The following is a 23168-nucleotide window of genomic DNA, read 5'->3' as shown; positions in this document are numbered from 1 at the left end:
CACTCACCAGTGTGTCTGGCAAGCCGTGTGTCGCAAATAGCTTCCTGAGCGCGTTTATAGTCACTCTAGCAGTCACAGTTGAGGTTGGCACCACCTCAAGCCATTTCGCCTGAGAGTCAACCACTATTAGGAAGTGTTGGCCCTGAAAAAGCCCTGTGAAATCCACGTGCACCCAGGACCATGGGGACTGTGTGGACTCCCAGGACTGTACTGGTGCCTTGGGTGGATCTGGCCAGGAGACCTGGCAGGGCTCACAACGTTTCACCCAGTCCTCTATCTCCGCATCTATGCCTGGCCACCACACATAGCTACAGGCCAATGCCTTCATCCAGACAATCCCCGGGTGAGACACGTGCAGCCCCTCTAATACTTTTTTTCTTAACGGGGGGCGGGGGACTATACCATGGCTACCCCATAACAGGCATCCTTGGTGAGTAGACAGCTCATCCTTGCAGGCTGTGTTGCATGAAATTTCTGGACCCGGCTTCCTGGGCCACCCCCTCCCCACCCAGTCTGAGACATGGGACAACAGCCTATCCTTCGCGCTTGCGGCGGAAATGTCCTTCACATGCAAGGGCTGGTCTGGTAAGTCTTCCAGCTGCAGGATCTGGTGGGCAGGAGCAGGGTCAGGGTCGCTCTCTGGCAGCGGCAAGTGGCTGAGTGCATCTGTGTGACCTATGGCTTTCCCGGGTTGGTGCTGTAGCAAATATTGGTAACCGGCCAGGAAAATGGACCAGCGCAATACTCGTGGCGAAAGCATCTGGGGTGTCTGGCAGTCGGGCGCAAAGAGTCCCAGGAGTGGCTTGTGGTCAGTAACGACAATGAAAGGCCAACTATAAAGGAAGTCATGGATGTGCTACTGATGGTGCTGGGAAGTTCCACCATCATTCTACTAGAAGGTCTGATGGCACCCACAGACATAGAGGCATTCACTTTCGATGAGCTGACACAGGCTATGACAAGACGCCTTGCGCCTCAGCCAACTAAGAACCACCAACTCTACATTGCGCACAGAGAACAACAAGCGCAAGAGTCAGCGAGTGAATACATCACAGTGATTGCGATGTACTGCCGATTCGCTGACATTGAGGAATGACTTCTCGAAAGGTTCATCAGTGGCGTGCAAGATGACATCAGGATAATGGAAGCAATGAATATGGCCACGGTCTTTGAGAAGGATAACATTCATGAGGCGGCCCACAGTCCACATACCGAAAGGAGAACTCACCGCATCCAGGGAGACCGGTCGTCTTCTGTAGATTCACACAATGAGGATGTCCAACAAGCTTTGGACCGATCAGACCGACACAACGTCAGCCTTACCTGAAGATGACAGAAAATGAATCTGGGATCTTCTTCGTCTTCTGAGATACAGCCCCTCTTCTTTCTAATCCTAGACTATTCACTTAGACTACTCAGCACCTCTGTGACATCTCTATCTGCCAAGGCTCATTGTGACATCATAGTATATCAGCCGCCCATGGCTGGATGATGCTCATTCAGCAGCTTAGCAACTGCAGATACCATATTTGTAAGCAAGCAAATGAAAACGCTGCTCTGGCACCAAGGTGACTCGGGTTCAAATTAATTCCCTGACAAGTTTGAGCAATGTGCTACTTTTATGGTTGGAAAGTACGTGCAAACACTGAACAGGACAATGGAGCGTTCAGAATAACTGTGTGCTAGTCAAAGTACAAAACACTATCCGCAGACAGGTCTAAGTCTACAGTTCCTAGTGCTTTTTTTAAAAAAAATGAGTTTAAAGTAAAAGAATAGAAGAATAATCATAATAATCATTGTTGAGAAACAGGATTCTGACTTCATAAATGTGAACAATAGAGATGGCACAGGCTTAATAACAAAAGGAAGATGGAGGAGAAGTCACAAAGGATACTAAACATATAAATTTTCTATTATTGTTAGAAGTCTGCTGTTTATCATCATCACTATCATCTCCAATGAGAAATATGTACAGGAAACATTCCCAATGTATTATGTCCAATTAATTTCCTTTATGATCTACATACCATACAAGTGTCCTGTCTTAACTGGGACACCCCAGAATTACAGGAACCACCCTGGCTCCTGGTCCCATCCTGGGATGTCCTGGGATTTCAGTCAACGGGGACCAAAAGACATACATCTCTTGCTTCTGCACTCTTTTGGTTCTGCACCTTCTCTAGCTGCCCAAAACCTGCCGGTCAGTCTTCTGTTGCCCATTGCCACACCCGCACAAGGAGGGCCACAGTGGTGTACATCTGGAAGCCAGACAGTGGCAGTTAGCAGAGGAGTGGACAGGTGGTGTCAGCAAGCCAGCAGATGGGGGGGGGGGCAGCAGGATGGTGGTAGTGGGGTCCTGATTTGCCATCCTGAAATCTCGATGGTATGGATTGATCAGCCAACTTATGATTCCCCAGATTTTTGGAATCGGAACTGAAGCTTCAGTGCTCACCATCGTAGAATTGTGTGGCTATAAGGAACATCTACACTTGCTAGCTGTGAGCCTTGAAGAATTCAAGTGGAATGCAAATATGGGATTGTAAACCCAATCCAATCTAGCTTCACCTGAACTGGAACCAAGATCAGAACTGAAAGTATTGCCTGCATCTTCCGCGGCTACTTGCCCCTACCCTGGTTAGCCTTGTGAGTTGCTGGTATACAGGCCTAAGCAAAACATCTGCACATCAGTGTTGTTCCCTAAGCACCACTACCCAGGAATTGCTGTTTGAAATTCTCTTTCACTCCTTAGGAGCTTAGCACCAGAAAACATACACAAACAGAGCTGACAGAATAAATTCACAGCCCCTTTCCCCTCTTTCTTTTGAGCCACACTGAAGAGAATTTCTCAGACACATTACCTGCTTGACATGCAGCTTGAGAACAAAGCGTGTTCTCCCTAACAGAGAGCACGTGTTGCGGTTGGGGTAACAAGCCACCATGCCATGACTAGGCAGATTGGTGAGAGACCCAAGCCTCTTAAGGGGTTAAGATTGGGTTGCTGGGGCAGATTTGCTGTTGCCAAATTGGAGGAGGGGTCAGAGTCTTTAAATACAGGGGACAGACGTTAGATGTCCTCTTGGCCGTTTTGCATCGGATCACATGGAGCACTTGGACAATCTTCTCATTGTTTGGTTACATTTCTTTATTTCTTTATTTTCCCTTTCTTTTAATCCTCTCTAGTCCCTTAAATAATCTAATTCCCCCCCTTTTTCCTGTTCGATTTCCCACCCCACCCCTTACCCTGCCCTGTGGGAAGATTCTCCCTGTATCCGTGGCTTGCCTTTCACAATAGGGAAAGAGCCCCCGTTAGGGGCTTTCTTTCGCAAAAGGTTTCCCCCATTTCTCTCGTTGAAATTGTGGGGCTAGTCAGGGCTGTTCCCAGCTTAGCTGGAATCACTTTCGTTTATAGTATCCCCGAAGGTTGGCTTTAATTTGAGTGTGTGCAGCGCTGTTGGCCAAATTTTAAGCTAGCCTTGGGTGGGAGCCCTAATTTGGCTTCCTTTAATATTGCTATGAGACTAAGATTCTCAAGAGCAGAAACAGGGAGGCCTATTCGGCCTGCACATTAACTTCCAAGCCTAAGTCTGCTACAGGTAGCATTTAATTGTTAAGTCTCTGACATGTGACTCATTCTCACTATAGGAATGTATCTGCTTGCAGGCCCAGTTGCTCCTAATGTATATCTGAGGCAGACAGAGGGCCCCAGAGGCTCTCTGTGCCTCCAAGGATTAGAGCACTCTGTATATGCTCTTGAACTATGCCATTTCTGAACAAGTTTACTTTCTTTAAGTTTGTTTTGCCCTGATAGTGGCTAAAGTGTAAGACTAGGACCTGGGAGACAGGGTTCATACCCCCCTCTTAGCCATTGTTATAACAAAACAAAACAAACTGCTCCTTTTAGGCTATTCTGTTGCTGGGTAGTTCTGCCCATTTGTGGTAAAAGAACTTTGGGTTTTCTTGAAGGGGTGCTTCCTTCTAAAAGGGCAAGCAGGGGTACCTGGACAAGCTGTTGGCTACCTCAACTCTCCTATTTCACTGGAAACATTTATGCCTGGCCTAGCAGGTGATCCTAGGGCTTTGTCCTAGAATTTGATGGCCTGGAAGCGTTTCCGGCCTGAATAGTGTCCCCATGTGGTCTATAAGCATTGCTTTCACTGGGTCAGCGCATAGTGTCGGTAATGCCTAGGTTGCAGGATTGGTCCCTGTATGGGACAGCTGCATGTTCCCCAATTGCTCTACCTGGACACTTAGGTCCTTTTGGTGGTTATCTCACTGCGAGGGATGTAATGGGCGCCACATTTGCAGTATGCAAGTGGGAGAAAGCACCTTTGCGTGCCCGCATTGCAGTTTGCTCTGTGCGTTGCAGGGCACGGCGCTGCACGGGCTGCAATTGCATTGCATTGCGTGAGAGATTTGCAGTTGCATTGCACAGGGGTGTGTGCATTGCACACGGAGTGTATTGTTGCATTGCACGGAGTGTGTTGTTGCATCGTACGGAATGTGCGGTTGCATTGCACAGAGTGTGTGTGTGTGTGCATTGCACGGAGTGTGTAGTTGCATTGCACGGAATCTGTGTGCATTGCATGGAGGGTGTAGTTGCATTGCAGAGTCTTTTTTGCATTGCACGGAGTGTGTGTGCATTGCACGGAGTGTGTAGTTGCATTGAACAGAGGGTGTGTTCAGTGCACGGAGTGCGTAGTTGCATTGCACGGAGGGTTTGTGTGTGCATTGCACGGAGTGTGTATTTGCATTTGCACAGAGCGTGCTTTTGCATTGCACGGAGTGTGTAGTTACATTGAACGGAGTATGTAGTTGCATTGCACGGAGGGTTTGTGTGTGCATTGCACGGAGTGTGTAGTTGCATTGCACAGAGCGTGTTTTTTGCATTGCACGGAGTATGTAGTTGCATTGCACAGAGTGTGTGTCGGAAAAGGAAGCTGGCTCGGCGGCAGCTTTGTCAGGACTTCTTTAGGGGTTCTGGCCAGCGTCAGCCCTGTAAATTTACATATCATGATGGCAGCACAAGATGCCCCCTGCCCAAGCGGGGGCTGGAAGCTGGCAAGCAATAGCTCAATACCTTTTGCCCTTATTCCCATTTTATTTAGGGATCCAGTGGATATCGTTGCTAAAACAAACCACTTGCCTATGGAGAAGCTGTTTGCCTTGAAGGAAGTTATTTTGTAATACTTCCTCTGTAGCAAGTGATGCTTCATCAGATCCGATCTTGCTGGGTCACTTAATTAATCTTCCCACTAGGCCAGGCTGCCTGCGGCCTGAGGTCCCCTTACCTTTGTGTATGCCTACCAAGTGTGGTGAAGGCAGATATCAGGCGATGGTAGCAATTCCTGAATGGATGCAATAGTAGTTCGGCATGGCAGGATACCTTGAACCTGCACAAGGATTTTCAGGTTCATGCTGGTGCTGCTGGATCTTTGCCCTTTGGTTTTATTTCAAGGGCCGCTGGTGTGCAAAGCTATGGCCTCAAGCCCGGTGTGGTGAGGCAATCATGTGACATAACTTTTCTTGAGTTTTCCCCATTGTAGTAGCAGTTCACATGTGGCCCGAGGAGTTCAGTGACCATCGGATCTGCTTTGGGTCTGATAGCCAGGTAGTGGTGAGCGTCTTGGCAAAACAGTCCTCACGCTCCAGCAGATCCTCCGCCCCTCCGCTCACGCTTTCGAACTGCTCCGCTTAAGGTTTAATATTGTGCTTTCTACTCTCCAAATTACGGGATCCTCTAATGATGTTGCTGTCACTCTATCCCATTTTCAGATGAAGCGCTTCAGATCCTGGGCTCCAGACTCAGCTGTTGCCAGTCTTTTCCAGACCACCTGTGGCATTTTGACAACAATTAGTATTTACAGAGAGCAGCAGCCTCCATTTCCCCTTCTGCTTTTAGCTCTTATGGGATGGCCTGGATGGATTTCTTAGCCTTAGGCTGGCAGTCCTCGGCCATTCAGATGAATTAGCCCCCATCCTCTGAGCAGATCCTGCAGTATTTGGTCCACCTGCTGCAGATTGGGCGTGCTGTTATAACTATCAGAATTCAGTCCGCTGCAATGTCTGTTACACTGAAGCTTAATTGTCAGAGACCCTTGTATAAAGTTTATAGTGCGCAGGGCCTTGGAAGGTTGGAATAGGCTCCAACCTCATAGGACAGCGGGCAGGAAGTTTGTCAATTTTACCTATGTAGTATCTGCAACAAGTTAAAACTTGTCTGCTGGTTAAAGATCAAGGCGAGATTCCTTTCAGTAGTCCATTGCATTTTCGCACTGAGGGTTGGGAAAATGGTTGTTGGTGCCAGCATGGGGCTGAGAGTCTGGAGGCTTATTGCTTCAGGACTTTTCTTTATCCTTTGGAGCTTGTCTTTAGAATTGGGAACTCAAAAACAGACTTAGTGGGCAGGAGTGCCACAATCAGGGTTCCCGCCACAAGTGAGGAGGGCCCTTGCCCAGTTATGGATAACAGAATATTTGGCTTTTCATTCCCTGGGGGCTGGCCCGCTCCTAGTGCATGAAAATGGGTTCCCGTTAGCCAGGCACCAATGTGCTTACGTCGTGCACCAGTTATTACGGCCTGCGTCTTGCTTACCGCTGAACATGCCTCATTCCTTTCGAATAGGACTGCTGAAAAGGCTGCAGACTGGGAGCCTGTCAGTAGACAGGATTGTGAATACGGGTCATTGGAAGCCTTACGCTGACAAGGGTTATATCAAGAAGTGTCAAATGATGTCTGTGCTGATGCTTGTCTGTTATTTCCTTTTTTCATAGGAGCAGCTGTGCACATTTGGGTCACAGCATCGTACACTAGGCTGGCAAGCATGTTGACGAGTTTAGACTGGGGCGCCATCTCAGTCTTCCTGCCCATGTGAACATTTACTGGATGTCCAGATGGGGAATGCTTTGGGAGGAGATCCTTCCTTTGGTGTAGTCGAGTGTGACCTGTGCGGATCCTCCCGCAGTGCTGGTGGTACAGCTGGGCGAGAATGTTTGCTGTCTTCCTCCAGCATAAGTTTGCATTCCTGCATGCAAGAGGGCTTGGATTGAGTTAATGGCAGCTCTCCCTGGACTCAAAATAACTTAAGGCATTGGTTCAAGGTGGTCTAGAGGGGGGGTTGGAGCACATGTCCCCTCCAATGCGCAAAGATATTCCATTAAGGGAATCCAAGGATTCGCTATGCTTTTGCCGACCCTTTTCGAGGGGTAGGGCCACACAAGAGTCCCTGGGAGCATTTGGGGGTGAGCTTGAGTCTGATCCTGTTTCATTGCTCCCCCACGCTGTTATTTGTACTGACGATATGGTGGGGCCCAGTCGTCAGTGCTGCCCTGCTAAGGTCAGGTGCAGCTAGTCGGGAACCAATGCCTAGACAAACTACCACTGAGCAGGCCAGAAAGCATGTTAATAAGGCGGGGGACAATAGAATAAAATAAAGTAAATATAATAAAATAAAATAACAAATAAAATAAAATAGGTCCTTGCTTTAGGTGGTTCTGTAATATTGCACCCTGCTATTTTCTTCAGGGCTGTTGCCCTCTTTAGGGCAGGTGGGGTGCATCTTTCCCCTAAGGGGAACGACACCTGGCGGGATGCGATTGCCTTGGGATTCTTTGCTCCCCCACAATGTTTGCTGGTACTGACGATATGGTGGGCCCCAGTCATCAGTGCTGCCTTGCTGAGGTCAGGTGCTGCTAGTCGTGAACCAATGGGGCCTCTGCTAAGGCATGAGAATGGTTTGCCCCTATCAAGACACTAGTTTGCAAAGGTGATGCGTAAGGCGATTCTGGCTTGTGGCGGCACAGCACAAGGTTTCGCCCCCCCATTCTTTTAGGATAGGGGCTGCCACGACAGCTGCCCACTGGGGCTTGTCAGCTGCCAGAATAAAGGATTTGGGTCGCTGGAAATCAAATGCGTTCAAAGGTTATGTTCGCCGACAATTGGTATCTTACACTGCTTTTATTTTATACTTTTATTAGGTTTAGCGGTGGTCCGCATTTGGATGGTGGGGCACAGTATCGTCCATTGGGCTGGTGTCGCAGCACGGCAATCTGGATGGGGTCCAGATCTCGGCCTTCCTCCACACGTTCGGTTGTCCTGGCTGTCCAGATGAGGAATGCGCTGGTCAGAGTTCCAGCCAAGTATCCGGAGGCAGTTGCTCCTGGAGGGGCCGCCACCTGCTATTGTGGTGCAGCTGGGCGAGAACGACATGGTGACCATGGACTGCTTGTCACTACGTGCTGCAATTTTGGAGACGCTGCAGGCATGGGTGCCGACAGCAAAAATATTTTGGTCCAAACTACTGCACCGACGCATTTGGATGGGCAGTCGTTGCCCGGTAGCCACAGAGAGGGCCAGAAAACGTATCAATAAAGCGGTGGCAAAAAAGGTTGGAGAGTTGGGTGGAGACGTAATTTCCCATCCTACAATTCGTTTTCAGGCTATATCCCTTTTCAGAGATGATGGTGTGCATCTTTCGGCCTCAGGGAATGAGGCTTGGCTGGGTGCAGTGGTGGCCAAGCTGAGAGCTTGGTTGGGGTTGTGAGTGGTTTGGCGGTGAGCTGTGGGCTCCATGGCGGTTAGGCATTGGTTAAATTGGTGCTTGGAGGGGTAAGTGCCTACCCCTCCAAATGATGCGATGGGAATTCCGTTAAAGGAATCCAGGGGCTTGCCATTCTTTCGTCCTTTTTCATGGAGTTGAACTTGGGCCGTGCAAGCCCCACAGGAACATGAGGGTGAGTAGTGGGAGATTGATGCCCGACTTCACTTTCTCACCCAATACTTGTTTCCCACCCTGGCTTCCGTTGGTGTCCGGAATGCCAGCTCTGTCCCTGAGGGCATGGACAGATAGTCATAACCAATGCCTAAGCAACCACTCACATTTTTGTATTTAAATAAAGTTGTGGCCAAAATTATGCCAAAAACCTAAACAAAAATTGATGTGTGAAGTGTGAATTTTTTGGGGGTGGCAATTGTGGGACTCAACACGCAAAGCGTGTTCTCCCTAACAGAGAGCACGTGTTGCGGTTGGGGTAACAAGCCACCATGCCATGACTAGGCAGATTGGTGAGAGACCCAAGCCTCTTAAGGGGTTAAGATTGGGTTGCTGGGGCAGATTTGCTGTTGCCAAATTGGAGGAGGGGTCAGAGTCTTTAAATACAGGGGACAGACGTTAGATGTCCTCTTGGCCGTTTTGCATCGGATCACCCGCCCTCCCTCCCCTTAATGGGGTGGTTCTACGGTTCGCTTGACCTTGCTATGCCTGTCATGGGGTCGCTCGCCTTGGTGCGGGGGCCTGGTAGGAATTTTGCCATCTGGCTGATTGGCTGGTGCCATATGGTTTTCGCCTACTGCGTAGCAAATCGTCACAACTTGTAAGGTTGGCGGTTAGGCATTGGTTAAATTGGTGCTTGGAGGGGTAAGTGCCTACCCCTCCAAATGATGCGATGGGAATTCCGTTAAAGGAATCCAGGGGCTTGCCATTCTTTCGTCCTTTTTCATGGAGTTGAACTTGGGCCGTGCAAGCCCCACAGGAACATGAGGGTGAGTAGTGGGAGATTGATGCCCGACTTCACTTTCTCACCCAATACTTGTTTCCCACCCTGGCTTCCGTTGGTGTCCGGAATGCCAGCTCTGTCCCTGAGGGCATGGACAGATAGTCATAACCAATGCCTAAGCAACCACTCACATTTTTGTATTTAAATAAAGTTGTGGCCAAAATTATGCCAAAAACCTAAACAAAAATTGATGTGTGAAGTGTGAATTTTTTGGGGGTGGCAATTGTGGGACTCAACACGCAAACAGATCTTAATGTTACCATCTGCAAATTGCACGCAGAGGCCAAGACTGTTCAGCTTCCTTTACCGCTGGATGCCAAGGTGGCAGCAGAAACGTGAGAGATTCTGCCAGTGCTCTTTTGCTCCTTCCTCTTTCTTTATTCCTTCTGAAGTCGTGACTTAATTAGCATTATTTTAAAAAAGGAAGAAAGGGAGGCAAAGAAGCAGCAGCGTATTTGCGAATGGGCACAGGAGAGCAGGAACAAATATAAAAAGAAATTATATTTATTGTCAGATGCATGCTTTCCATGCATGCAAGTCCGTCCGATCCCAGCATCCACATGACGTTAGCCTGTATTCCCCCTCCCCACCTTTTAATATGGATTTACCCCTCGAAGTAAGTTAAAAAACACAAACACAACTTGCCAATTACCAGTTCTTGGTATCTCAATGTTTGCAATATTAAGTCCCCATCTGGAACCACATTTTCTTTCTTTGAAAGGGAACGTGGAAATTTTTCACACTCTCCAACCTTTTAAATTCAAGGGCAGAAACTAAAAGCAGCACCAATTATGATTACAGACAGGTGCTCTTAGACCACTAATATAAAAGGGGGGAGGGATGGGATTTAACAAAATAGATGGATAATATTGAGGTCCTTTCCTAAATTATCCCAACAATCTTTACATTAGCCCTGGAGAGTGATACAGAGTTATTATCGCTAGAGTGCAGAACCAAAGCTGAGTTCGTGATGGAGGTAAAAGGCCGGTCCAGACTTTATTCCCTCCCCACTTTTTTTCAAGTGTATACTACAACATGTCATTGACACAATAAAAGTGCATTAGCGGTGGATCGATAACAGAGCATTCACATATCATCCCGATTTATTAGGTGTTCTGAAATTCTTCCCCAGTGTCACTGCATTGCTGCAACCTAAAGACACACTCTTAAATGAATGTGCAACAAAAACAAGACACCTCCAGCCCAGCAACCTCACCCGTCTCTGGACCTTAAATTGAGGCTCATACAACAAAAAATAATATTTAGATTTAGAATATACTGTACCCATTATGTTTGTTTAGAAAGGGGTTATCCCTATTGCATATTCCCTTGTAAGCTTGATGATACAAGCATACTATTAACCCAGTAATCTTTTTTTTAAAAATAATAATTTTTATTTGATTTTATAAGCATAAAGTTATAATAATACCAAGTACATATCCATATTTAGAGATTTCTCTGAATCTCCAGACTTCCCACCATCCCCTCCAAGGGTCTTATGCTTTCAACTGCATATTATTTCATGAGCCATATTTTGTATCTCTCCATATTGTCCATAGTGATTGTTACATCACAAGTGTTATTAAAATCCTGCTAATGTTTTCATCTGCTTCCAGTTGTCTCCTAAATAAATTATCCCCCCCCCCCACATTCTTTCTTGAAGTCTTTGCCTTCTTGGTTCCTGAGTTTTCCAGTCAGTTTTGCCATCTCGGAATAGTCTATCAGCTGAGTTTGCCAGTCCTCTCTGCTAGGGACTTTGTTTTCTTTGGTTTGGTGGTGAAAACAGAAGGCTTTTTATCCTAGGCTTAGAAATCAGGCCTGGACACCTTAAGCTGTGGAAAATCTTTATTTATTTATTTTTGAAAAAAATCCCTAACCAGAATTTCACCAAAAATTTGACATTCTGCAATTCACTCAAAAATGGTGCCAAACTGTTGCAAATGCTCCCCTGAAAGGTTTGGCGGTGAAAACAGAAGGGTTTTTTATCCTAGGCTAAGAAATCAGGCCTGGACGCCTTAAGCTGCGGAAAATCTTTTTTTGAAAAAATCCCTAACGCGGGGAAAGAATTTCAAAAAAAATCTGACATTGTGCAATTCACTCAAAAATGGTGCCGCACTATTGCAAATGCTCCCCTGAAAGTTTGGCGATGAAAACAGAAGGGATTTTATTATAAGTCAAACAATCAGGCCTCGACGCCTTAACCTACAGAAAATCTTTTTTTTGAAAAAAATCCCTAAGCCGCGTGGTCACAATTGCAGCAAAAACCTGACGTTCTCTGGTTCACTCAAAAATCGGCTGGAACTGGTCTAGACTAGTTGGAACCAGTCCAGACGGTCTGAACCAGTTTCAAGCAGTTGGAACCGGTTCAGACTGGTGGGAACCGGTTGAAGCCAGTTAGAACCGGTTCAGACTGGTTGGAACAGGTGCAAGCTGGTTGAAACCGGTTCAGGCAAGTTGGAACCAGTTGACTCTAGTTTGAACCGGTCCAAGCTGATTGAAACCGGTTCAGACCAGTTGGAACCGGTTGAATCCAGTTAGAACCAGTTCAGACTAGTTGGAACTGGTTCAAGCTGGTTGAAACCGGTTCAGACTGGTTGGAACCGGTTAAATTAAGTTTGAACCAGTTTAGACCAGTTGGAACCAGTCCAAGCTGGTTGGAGCCAGTCAAAACCGGTTAGAACCGGTTCAGACCAGTTGGAACTGGTTCAGGCCGGTTTGGACTGGTTCAGACCGGTTTGGACTGGTCCAAGAGGCCTGGAATCAGTTTAGACTGGTTGGAACTGTTTCAGACCAGTTGGAACCGGTTCAAACCAGTTAGAACTGGTCCAAGAGGGCTGGAACCAGTCTAGACTGGTTGGAACTGTTTCAGACCAGTTGGAACCGGTTCTAACTGGTTGGAACCAGTTCAGACCGGTTGGAACTGGTCCAAGGGGGCTGGAACCAGTCTAGACTGATTGGAACTGTTTCAGACCGGTTGGAACTGGTTGAAGCCAGTTTAAAGTGGTCCAAGCTGTTTGGAAATGGTGTAGACTGGTTGGAACTGGTTCAAACCGGTTGGAACCAGTTCAGAACAGCTGGAACTGGTTGAAGCCAGTTAGAACCGGTTCAGACCGGTTGGAACCGGTCCAAGCTGATTGGAACCAGTCTGAACTGGTTGGAACTGGTTCAGACTGGTTGGAACTGGTTGAATCCAGTTAGAACCGGTTCAGACCAGTTGGAACTGGTTCAGACCGGTTTGGACTGGTTCAGACCGGTTTGGACTGGTCCAAGAGGCCTGGAAGTAGTCTGGACCAGTTGGAACTGTTTCAGACCAGTTGGAACCGGTTCAGACTGGTTGGAACCGGTTCAAGAGGGCTGGAACCAGTCCAGACCAGTTGGAACCGGTCCAAGCTGCTTGTAACTGGTCTAGACCGGTTGGAACAGGTCAGAACGGTTTGAACAGGTCAAAGCCAGTTGGAACCAATCCAGACTGGTTTGAAGCAGTCCAAGCTAGTTTAAAGCAGTTGAAGCTGGTTTGAACCGGTCCAAGTAGGTTGGAACTGGTCTAGATTAGTTGGAACCGGTCCAGACTGGTTTAAACGAGTTGAATCTGGATTCCACCGGTCAAAGCCGGTTTGAATTTATCCAAGCTGGTTGGAACTGGTCTAGACTGGTTAGAACTGGTCCAGTCTGCTTTGAAACTTATTCAGACTGGTTGGAACCGGTTGAATCTAGTTAGAACCAGTTCAGACCGGTTGGAACCGGTCCAAGGGGGCTGGACCAGTCTAAACCAGTTGGAACTGTTTTTTTTATTAATTTTCCATACAATCATTCCACAATACAATTTCTATTAAACTTTTCAGTTTTTGACTGGTTCAGACCGGTTGGAACCGGTTAAAGTGGTTTAAAGTGGTCCAAGCTGTTTGGAACCGGTCTAGACTGGTTGGAACTGGTTCACACCATTTGGAACCGGTTCAGAACGGTTGGAACCAGTCCAAGCTGACTGAAACTGGTCCAGACCGGTTGGAACCGGTTGAATCTAGTTTGAACCGGTCTAGACCGGTTGGAACCTATCCAAGCTGGTTGAAACCGGTTCAGACCGGTTGGAACCGGTTGAATCCAGTTTGAACCAGTTTAGACCAGTTGGAACCAGTCCAAGCTGGTTGGAACCAGTCTAAACCGGTTGGAGCTGGTTCAGACCGGTTGGAACCGGTTCAGACCGGTTTGAACTGGTCCAAGAGGCCTGGAACCAGTCTAGACCAGTTGGAACTGTTTCAGACCGGTTGGAACCGGTTCAGACCGGTTGGAACCGGTCCAAGAGGGCTGGAAGCAGTCCAGACTGGTTGGAACCGTTTCAGACCGGTTGGAACCGGTCCAAGAGGGCTGGAACCAGTCTAGACCAGTTGGAACTGTTTCAGACCGGTTGGAACCGGTTCAGACCGGTTGGAACCAGTCCAAGAGGGCTGGAAGCAGTCCAGACTGGTTGGAACAGTTTCAGACTGGTTGGAACCGGTTGAAGCCAGTTAGAACTGGTTCAGACCGGTTGGAACTGGTTCAGACTGGTTGAAACCAGTCCAGACTGTTGGGAACCGGTTGAAGCCAGTTAGAACTGGTTCACACTGCTTGGAACAGGTGCAAGCTGGTTGTAACCGGTTCAGGCAAGTTGGAACCGGTTGAATCTAGTTTGAACTGGTCCAACCTGATTGAAACCGGTCCAAGCTGGTTGAAACCGGTTCAGGCCGGTTGGAACCGGTTAAATCTAGTTCCAACTGTTCTACTCCCCACCTTAGATTCAATTTCAGGTCCAGTTTCTTCATTACAGCATTGCAAAATCCCAGTAACCTTTCAGATTTCTTTGTCAAACTTTTGTTTACAACAAAGCTTGCAGAAGATTTTAGAAGAATGTGGAAACTGTCCATGCTGGGATCATTTCTTATGAAGCTGAGCACCATTGTCTCATTCTTCCCTCGAATTCCTGTCTGTTTGTCATACCCACCTGTTTTTCTTTGTTTCCTGTAAGCACAATACTTCACCCTATGGCAAAACAGCAGTATGTCATGCGATGCTCTTCTGGCAGTGCTTTTCATCAGTTTTCTTGTTTCTGACAAATATGGTTTTAATCTGCTAGGTTGATTTTCAATTGCATGCTGCTGAGAATGCATCTGATGGCAGGGATTTGCAAGCAGTGGTCTAGAATGCATTCCATTTCTGGGACTGTTAAGGTGGGATTTGCCTAGGGTTACCAGACGTCCCCGGTTCCCAGGGACAGTCCCCGGATTTGCAAATCTGTTCCCAGATAAATTCCGTCCCCGGAATGTCCCCAGATTTGCAGATCTGTCCTCGGGAAATGTGGCAGCAGCAGCCCGGAGCCAGCCTGGTAGTACAGTTTCCTCTGGCTGGCTTCAAGAGCTACAGCTGCCGTGGCGCCCGCCATTTTTCCTCTCTGGAAGTCCCCATATGATGTGTCTTGTGTTCTTCCCTCGAATTCCTGTCATACCCACCTTTTCGCCTTTGTTTCCTGTAAGCACAATACTTTACAGACAGCATGTTCACCCTATGGCAAAACAGCAGTATGTCATGCGATGCTCTTCTGGCAGTGCTTTTCGTCAGTTTTCTTGTTTCTGACAAATATGGTTTTAATCTGCTAGGTTGCTTTTCTTTTCTTTTTTTTAAAAGATATTTATTGAAGTATTTTTAGAAATTATACAAAAACAAAGAAAAAAGAACAATAGCAAAAACAAACACAAACACAGAAAAATAACATATATAAAATAGACAAAATACAAAAAACTAAAAACAATTTAAAAACAAATGAGGTTTTGTTCCCTTATTTTCTTATAACTTACTTCCCCGACCTCCTCATACCTCCCCTTTCTGTAATCCAATTTCATTATTAATTCAACAAATCCTCTCCCTTAGTTTCCATTTAATTCTTTTTTATCCTTTCTTTTCTTTTTACTTAATCATTACAGCTGAAAACCACTTAATCTCTAAACCAAGATCATTCTAACATTCATTAATTTTGCAATATTTCCTAAGATAGTCCTTAAATTTCTTCCAATCTTCTTCCGCCGTCTCTCTTCCCTGGTCTCGGATTCTGCCAGTCATTTCTGCCAGTCCCATGTAGTCTATCACCTTCATCTGCCATCCCATGTAATCTATCACCTTCATCTTTTCTCTTTCTATCTCTCTTCCTTCTGGTGTGGTGTTCTGTATACAGTGTTAAGATTTAGTCGTATTATAAGTTATTGTAGGTTTAATTAAGTCTGCTGCAAATGGATTTCTTACGGACTGTGCCAATCCTGAATGTGTTGGATTTGTGACCATTATGCTCATTTGCCTTCAGTAGCAGTAAAGCGCTGCTGGATGAAATATGAATTGCCTCTGGTCTATTTTTGGGAAATCCTGCAACATATTTAAGTTTTTATTCTGCTAACTATACGTCAGAGTTCTGCTCTGGAACAATATTGAGTAGAATTCCAAGGGTCTGGGTTGGCAGGAGTTGGGACAGTAACAGGAGCTCACCCCATCGCGGGGATTCGAACTGCCAACCTTCCAATCGGCAAGCCCAAGAGACTCAGTTGTTTAGACCACAGTGCAACCTGCGTGGGATAAGAGCAATTCTTACATTTGTGACAAATTTTGCTACTGCATTACAATCCTGAACTCTGCTATAAAATCGTTTGTCTCCAATAAAGTGCAGCAGGAGATAATTGTTGTTTTTTCAAAGGTGGGGGAACCAAAAACAAGAGGGAAACCCTAATCAGAAGTAGCACAAAATCCTGATTAAGCTTTTTAAAATAACAAAGTTTATGTTAACCACAGCAGGGCAAAAGAAAGTCCCAATGGAGTAAATACAAAATCATTAGTCTGAACCACTTTTAATTTCTGCTTGGGATTTTCGGGCAGAGTGGTGTGGTTAATTAAACTGATTTCACTTTTTTATCTCCTGTTACTAATAAAAGGCTTTCAGGAGGAGAAGTGCGACTGTGTTCCTGACCTGTTACCTTTAAAAGAGAAAAACCGACTAAAGAGGAACATTTTATGCTGACCACACTTGACTTAACAATAAGCCTCCTCAACACGTTTCACAGTAAATTCCACCTTTTCACATAGATTCCTGCCATGTGGAATGTCCTTAAAATCATACAGTATTTACATTTGATCAAGGGACAGCTAGTGAAATATATACTACTTACGCTTAATGGCCGAAAGAGTCAAATGGTCTCAAATTCCTGGACATCTACCATTCACTGGGAGCAATGAGAACTACATTTCCATAGTTATCTGCATCATTGTGCATCAATGTGCCGCCACATTGAAGACCTCAGTCTCCATCTGTGGGAAATTAGCAGTCAAATATCTAACATTTAGTAAGTCTAGGGGCAAACAACCACAGAGCTTTATTTCTAGATTTGCAAGAGTCCCTATATTCCAGGGGCAGTCCTGGATTTACAGAAGCCGTCTCAGTTTCTGATTTGATCCCAGAATGTCCCGATGTTCCTTAGGACATCCCTATTTTCATCAGAGACATGCTGAAGGGAATGCAATAAATTGCTGCAGCCTTTCTCTCCCTCAGCTTTCTTCTTCACCATGTCTTAGATGCAGATGGATGTCTGCCTGTGCCGGCCCTGAGAAAAGACTCCATTTTTGTAATCAACTATGCCTTTTGAAAGGGACACGGGTGGCGCTGTGGGTTAAACCACAGAGCCTAGGTCTTGCCGATCAGAAGGTCAGCAGTTTGAATCCCCGCAACGGGGTGAGCTCCCATTGCTCGGGCCCTGCTCCTGCCAGCCTAGCAGTTCGAAAGCCGCTTCTGGTGAACCAGAGCAGCCCACGGAAAGGCCATTTACCTTCCCGCTGGAGCGGCACCTATTTATCTACTTGCACTTTGATGTGCTTTCGAACTGCAGGGACCGTTGCGGGGATTCAAACTGCTGACCTTCTGATCAGCAAGCCCTAGGCTCTGTGGTTTAACCCACAGCGCCATCCGCATCCTTTGTGTAGGCAGTCCAACCCAAAAGACCCAGAGTCAATTTATTTAAGATTGGCTGTACTGCTGCCCCTTACAAGGCAACAGGGACCATCACTTTATGCAGCAAGCTATTAACCACACATCCTTGGTTATAAAGGAAGTATTGTTCTCATATTAGATAATAGTCTCAAATTTGCTCTGTCTGTTTATCTTCATGCATTTTTTTGCTGTGTTCCGTCTAGAAATCTGATTTCCCAGAGGAACTTTCGATTACACATGACTTTGCTGCCATGGATGGAGGCCTAGTGAAATGAATCCATTGTGCAATATTTTGGAACCAAAGAGGGGTGGAAATCACTATGCAGATACCTCTGATTGACAGGCGGGGATTAGCTTAAAGGGTCCCCCACAAAAGCACATTCCCATTAAAGCTGCACATGTTATCATTTTTTGTAAGCGATAGAAAATAATCTGTTTTTGAACACTTTTTTTTTTTTTTGCTTCATTGACTTTAATTAAGCTTCACCCAGGTTAAGGAATATCACAAACTCCTTAAACAACAGCCACATAATGATTTGCTTGGCAGGCCTCCTATTCATGTTCCATTCTTCTGTCCACTGTTGACGTTAGAAGAAGAAGAAGAGTTTGGATTTGATATCCCGCCTTTCACTCCCCTTCAGGAGTCTCAAAGCGGCTAACATTCTCCTTTCCCTTCCTCCCCCACAACAAACACTCTGTGAGGTGAGTGGAGCTGAGAGACTTCAGAGAAGTGTGACTGGCCCAAGGTCACCCAGCAGCTGCATGTGGAGGAGCGGGGAATCAAACCCGGTTCCCCAGATTACAAGTCCACTGCTCTTAACCACTACACCAAGCTGGCTCTAGACACGTTTGAGTGACATACCTAATACGAATAGGCCAACTTAATGGAAAACAATCAATTTGTTTAACCATACCCCACCCCACCCCCATTTTTGGATACAGAAGTTCTGTATAAAATTTAGCTGCCCTATCAAGGAAGGTGCAAATGTGTATGTCGAGGTAATTTATCCTTTGGCAAGAATACCTCGGGTTGAATGTGCTTCAGGTTAAGCGCTTTCAGGTTACGCTCTGCAGCAACCCGGAATTAACAGAGCATGTTACTTCCGGGTTTTGCCGCTCACGCACGCACAGACGATCAAAATGATGTCACACACATGCGCAAAAGCAGAAAAATGCAACCCACACACGCGCAGACGCACCGTTGCGTCTTACATTCTATTCAAGATGCGAACGGGGCTCCGGAACGGATCCTGTTCGCATCCCGAGGTACCACTGTAATTTGGTGAATGTGCTGACCATTTACAAAAATAACCGGTTTGTGCCCCCCAAAGATTACACCCTCTCAGATTTCTTTTCTTTTTTTCCTGTTATGTTATGTTATGCTATGCTATGCTATGTTATTTTGACAAAGTAATAATCATAGATAAATAAGAATAAAAATGTGCACCCCACCACCGAGACCATTCCATTATAACTACTGTATCCAACCTCCCAAAATTTCAACAACTCTTGTGATGGTTTGACCCCTTTTGTTTTAACAGTACACATTCTACAAATGCCTTCCATATCTCCTCAAAATCATTTCTCATGCATATTCCCCATCTTACCTTAATGGCACATGTTAACTTATCATTAATAGCTATATCCCACACCTCTTTATACCATTCTTCCATTTTATATTCTGCTTGCCCCTTTCACTCCTAGCTATAATAATTCATGCAGCTGTCAATAAATTTGTGAGCAAGCCTGCAAATCTTCCACCCCATTGTAAATTGATAATAATGCTACCTCTGGACTTTTGGTCAGCTTTAACCCAGTGATTTCTGTTATCTCCTTAAATTGTTGTTGTTGTTGTTTAGTCATTTAGTCGTGTCCGACTCTTCGTGACCCCATGGACCAGAGCACGCCTGGCACTCCTGTCTTCCACTGCCTTCGGCAGTTTGATCAAACTCATGCTGGTAGCTTCGAGAACACTGTCCAACCATCTCATCCTCTGTCGTCCCCTTCTCCTTGTGCCCTCCATCTTTCCCAACATCAGGGTCTTTTCCAGGGAGTCTTCTCTTCTCATGAGGTGGCCAAAGTACTGGAGCCTCAGCTTCAGGATCTGTCCTTCCAGTGAGCACTCAGGGCTGATTTCCTTAAGAATGGAGAGGTTTGATCTTCTTGCAGTCCATGGGGCTCTCAAGAGTCTCCTCCAGCACCATAATTCAAAAACATCAATTCTTCGGCAATCAGCCTTCTTTATGGTCCAGCTCTCACTTCCATACATCACTACTGGATCTCCTTAAATACCCTTTGCCAAAAAAATTGTACATATTTACACCCCCACCACATGTGAACATAATTCCCTGTTTCTTGGCATCCTCTCTTCTCAGATTTCTTAATGACCATTTATCCCTTTGAACTGTAAACTACAAAGTCTACAACCTTCACCAACCTGGTGTTGTCCAGATATTTTGAAGTACAATTCCCATCAGCCTCTGCCAGCACATTATACCTCTATGCATGTGGAGGACACATGGCTTGGGGGAAGGCTGATCTAGACTATTTTATGTGATAAAGATCCAGGGCTGTTTTTCTAGAAAAAGAGGTGCTGGAGCTCACCATGAACTTATCCCTTATTCTCTTAGAACGGCCCACTTGAGAGGTGCCGGAACTGAGCTTCCGTGAGCTCCGGATGAAATAAAGCTCTGTAAAGACCCATAGTTCAAGGAATCACTGCTGCATGTTGGGTGACAGCTAGGCTGGATCTAGACAAGTCAAAGAAGCAATTCAGTTAAACGCGTTGTAAACTCATACAGGGAAATCCGGTAGGGAAATCCGGGACTCCACAGAGCCATCTGGTGTCACAGTGTTATATCGCATATACAACGCATATAAATCTCTTTTTCTTTACCAATCTAGCTGAGTCCCTAGTTTCTAGAGACATTCTCAATGTCACTTAATTGGGAGTTTTCCTGGAATGGAACAATATGATAAATTAGTTCAACTAATTAGTTTGGACTACTCAACAATTAGTTTGGACTACTCATAGAGTCATAGAACTGTAGAGTAGGAAGGGCCCCAAATAGGTTGGTGGAACCTCCAGAGTAGATTTTTTGGGGGTGTAAGATGAGAATAAAGGAAGTCCCATCGGAGGATCAGAGTTCCACTTCCACAGCATTAGATTCAGCCCAGTGTTTTGACTGATTTATGTAAACTGCTTTGAGTTCCCTTTGTGACTGAAAATGTAATATAAAGACTTTAAACAAATAAATACTACCTTGAGAGAAGCTAGAAACAATCTAATGGAGACTGGCAGGCTGCTTAAGAAATCCTGGGCTGAGCAATTGAAGGGAGTAATGTTGTGTGTGAATTCACCAGACCCTGGATGAAACAGAACCCCTCTAGTGGTGGTGGAGAGTCATATCTCCAGTTTGAGTGACAAGCCTTATTTAGTCTGACCAAATCCCACACTGGTCAGGACTTTACGTTCTTTTAAGAGCTCTGAGGCAAAGGGTAAGAACTGCTACACCAAGTCAGGCCAGTGATTGATGGTGGCAGACACAGAGGTTGATGGACTCTGACTCCTACCAAGCATTTATCACTGTACAAAAAAAGAGCCAGCAACAAATAAAACGAGGAGCGGACACCCAGTTTGGAACACAGCGTTCCTTGGGACTGAAGCGACCAGGACTGCAGAACACACAGGTGTCATGAATTACTGGTGCAAGTGTGGCATTTGAGGAATAGAGATAAAGGGCTCATTCGTGTTTTCAAAAAAATAAAAGAAAAATTAGCCTGCGTTGATTTGCTCAAGGGAGGAAAAATACCACACGCTGCACACTGAATTGTCAAATGTGAAAAATTTAATGCTCCTGGCTTCACAAACACGCAGCAGTTTAATGGAAATGTTAGAGCATTGTTTGCATGGGGGGTGAGAAAGAAACAATCACAGTTCTGTATTCCCACCAGCTCCGGTTCTCCATGGACTGATTCACACTTTTATAGTCATGTTTACCCTGGTGCTTCCTACAAGGGATACATAAAGTGCAAAAAGGAAACATGAGTATCTGAATGCTTGCGGACATGCTCGAGAAAGCTGTGAGTGGCCCCGGCTCTCTGGCAGACGTCTACCAGATGTCTAGAGCAATGCATCTTCATTTTGCACAGAACTGCACACTGTTAAAACCTGCAAGTACCACATTCCATTGTCATGTGTGAGCCGGTCATCCTTCGCTGCTGACACCACGGGCATTTTGCAGAAACTTGAAACAGATAGCTCAGGATATTTCAGAAATCATGAAGGGGGAAAAAGCAAACATTCCTTTGAATAAAACTAGTAACATTTTTCGAAAGCCATAGGGAAACATATTGTGAAACTATTCAATTGACTTATTGTCAGGTCTTTACTAGTGGGACGCAGGTGGCGCTGTGGTCTAAACCATTGAGCCTCTTGGGCTTGCTGATCGGAAGGTTGCTGGTTGGAATCCCCACAACGGTGGCGAGCTCCTGCTGTTCTGCCCCAGCTTCTGCCAATCTAGCAGTTTGAAAGAACACCAGTAAAAGTAGATAAATAGCTACTGCTGCAGTGGGAAGGTAAATGGAGTTTCCATGTGCTCTGGTTTCCGTCACGGGTTCCATTGCACCAGAAGCGGTTTAGTCATGCTGGCCACATGACCCAGAAAGCTGTCTGTGGACAAACGCTGGCTCCCTTGCCTTGAAAAGTGAGATGAGCGCCGCACCCCATAGTCACCTTTGACTGGACTTAACCATCCAGGGGTCCTTTACCTTTACTTTTTTACTAGGGCTGTCCGAGCAGTTTGTCCAAATCCCAAATAGAGGATGGTGTATTCATACCAAAGCACAGTTCCTCCTAGGTGATGCCCCTCCAAGGTTATCTGGTGGTGGTGGTGGGGTGTTAATCCCTTCCATGTAATCTAAGACAGACAGCCCACCTCCAGATTGATAGAAAAAAATATAAACAATACCGTGTAAAGCCAGGAGAAGGGGGAGAGCTGGAATTTGCTTTTTGAGAGCTGTAGCTTCTAATTCAGGGCAAAAATCTCACCAAACACTCTCCGATCACAGACCCTCCAAATATCCCTATTTTCCAGAGAAAGTCCCATCTTTTCAGAAGCTTTCCCAGTTTCTGATTTGATCCTGGAATGTCCTGCTTTTCCTTAGGACGTCCCAATTTGCATCAAAGAAATGTTGGAGGGTATGGAGTTATCTGATCCTGGAGCCATCTGAAGGCAGTCCTGTATAGAGAAGGGGTTTTTTATGTTTAATGGCTTGTATTGTGTTTTTATATATGTTGGAAATTGCCCAGAGTGGTTGGGGCAACCCAGTCAGATGGGTGGGGTTTGAAAAGTAAAATCATCATCATCATTATTATGTAATATGACGTCCCTATTTTCATCAGGGAAATGTTGGAGAATATGTGATCATAGTGCTTGTGGGGTGCGGGTTTTGGTGAAGATTTAAAAGGATATGATCTGCTTTCACTGCCTCATTCTTATGTAAGTTCTGCTTTGAGAATGTTAGAAATTGTTTGTTGTTGGCATTTAGGTGGCATTTAGTTCAGCTTGTCTTTAATCCTTCAATACCCTATCTGCTCTTATTTTCCATCCTGTCACAGGTTT

The 23168-nt window shown here is 45.8% G+C and overlaps 1 long non-coding RNA gene across 2 annotated transcripts in view; it reads left to right on the top strand.

Moving 5' to 3' along the window:
• The window catches only part of LOC309363009, a 77682-nt gene that overhangs the window by 6744 nt on the left and 47770 nt on the right, over positions 1 to 23168 (top strand). For both annotated transcript variants that reach the window (XR_014165145.1, XR_014165146.1), the window contains exons 2-3: positions 17748 to 17887; positions 22949 to 23045. This is a non-coding gene — a long non-coding RNA (uncharacterized lncRNA). The remainder of the gene's footprint in view (positions 1 to 17747; positions 17888 to 22948; positions 23046 to 23168) is intronic.

Source organism: Podarcis melisellensis (genome assembly GCF_964234715.1).
Source record: "Podarcis melisellensis genome assembly, chromosome: 2".
Classification (NCBI taxonomy): Eukaryota; Metazoa; Chordata; class Lepidosauria; order Squamata; family Lacertidae; genus Podarcis; species Podarcis melisellensis.
This window is presented reverse-complemented; position numbering and strand designations above follow the sequence as displayed.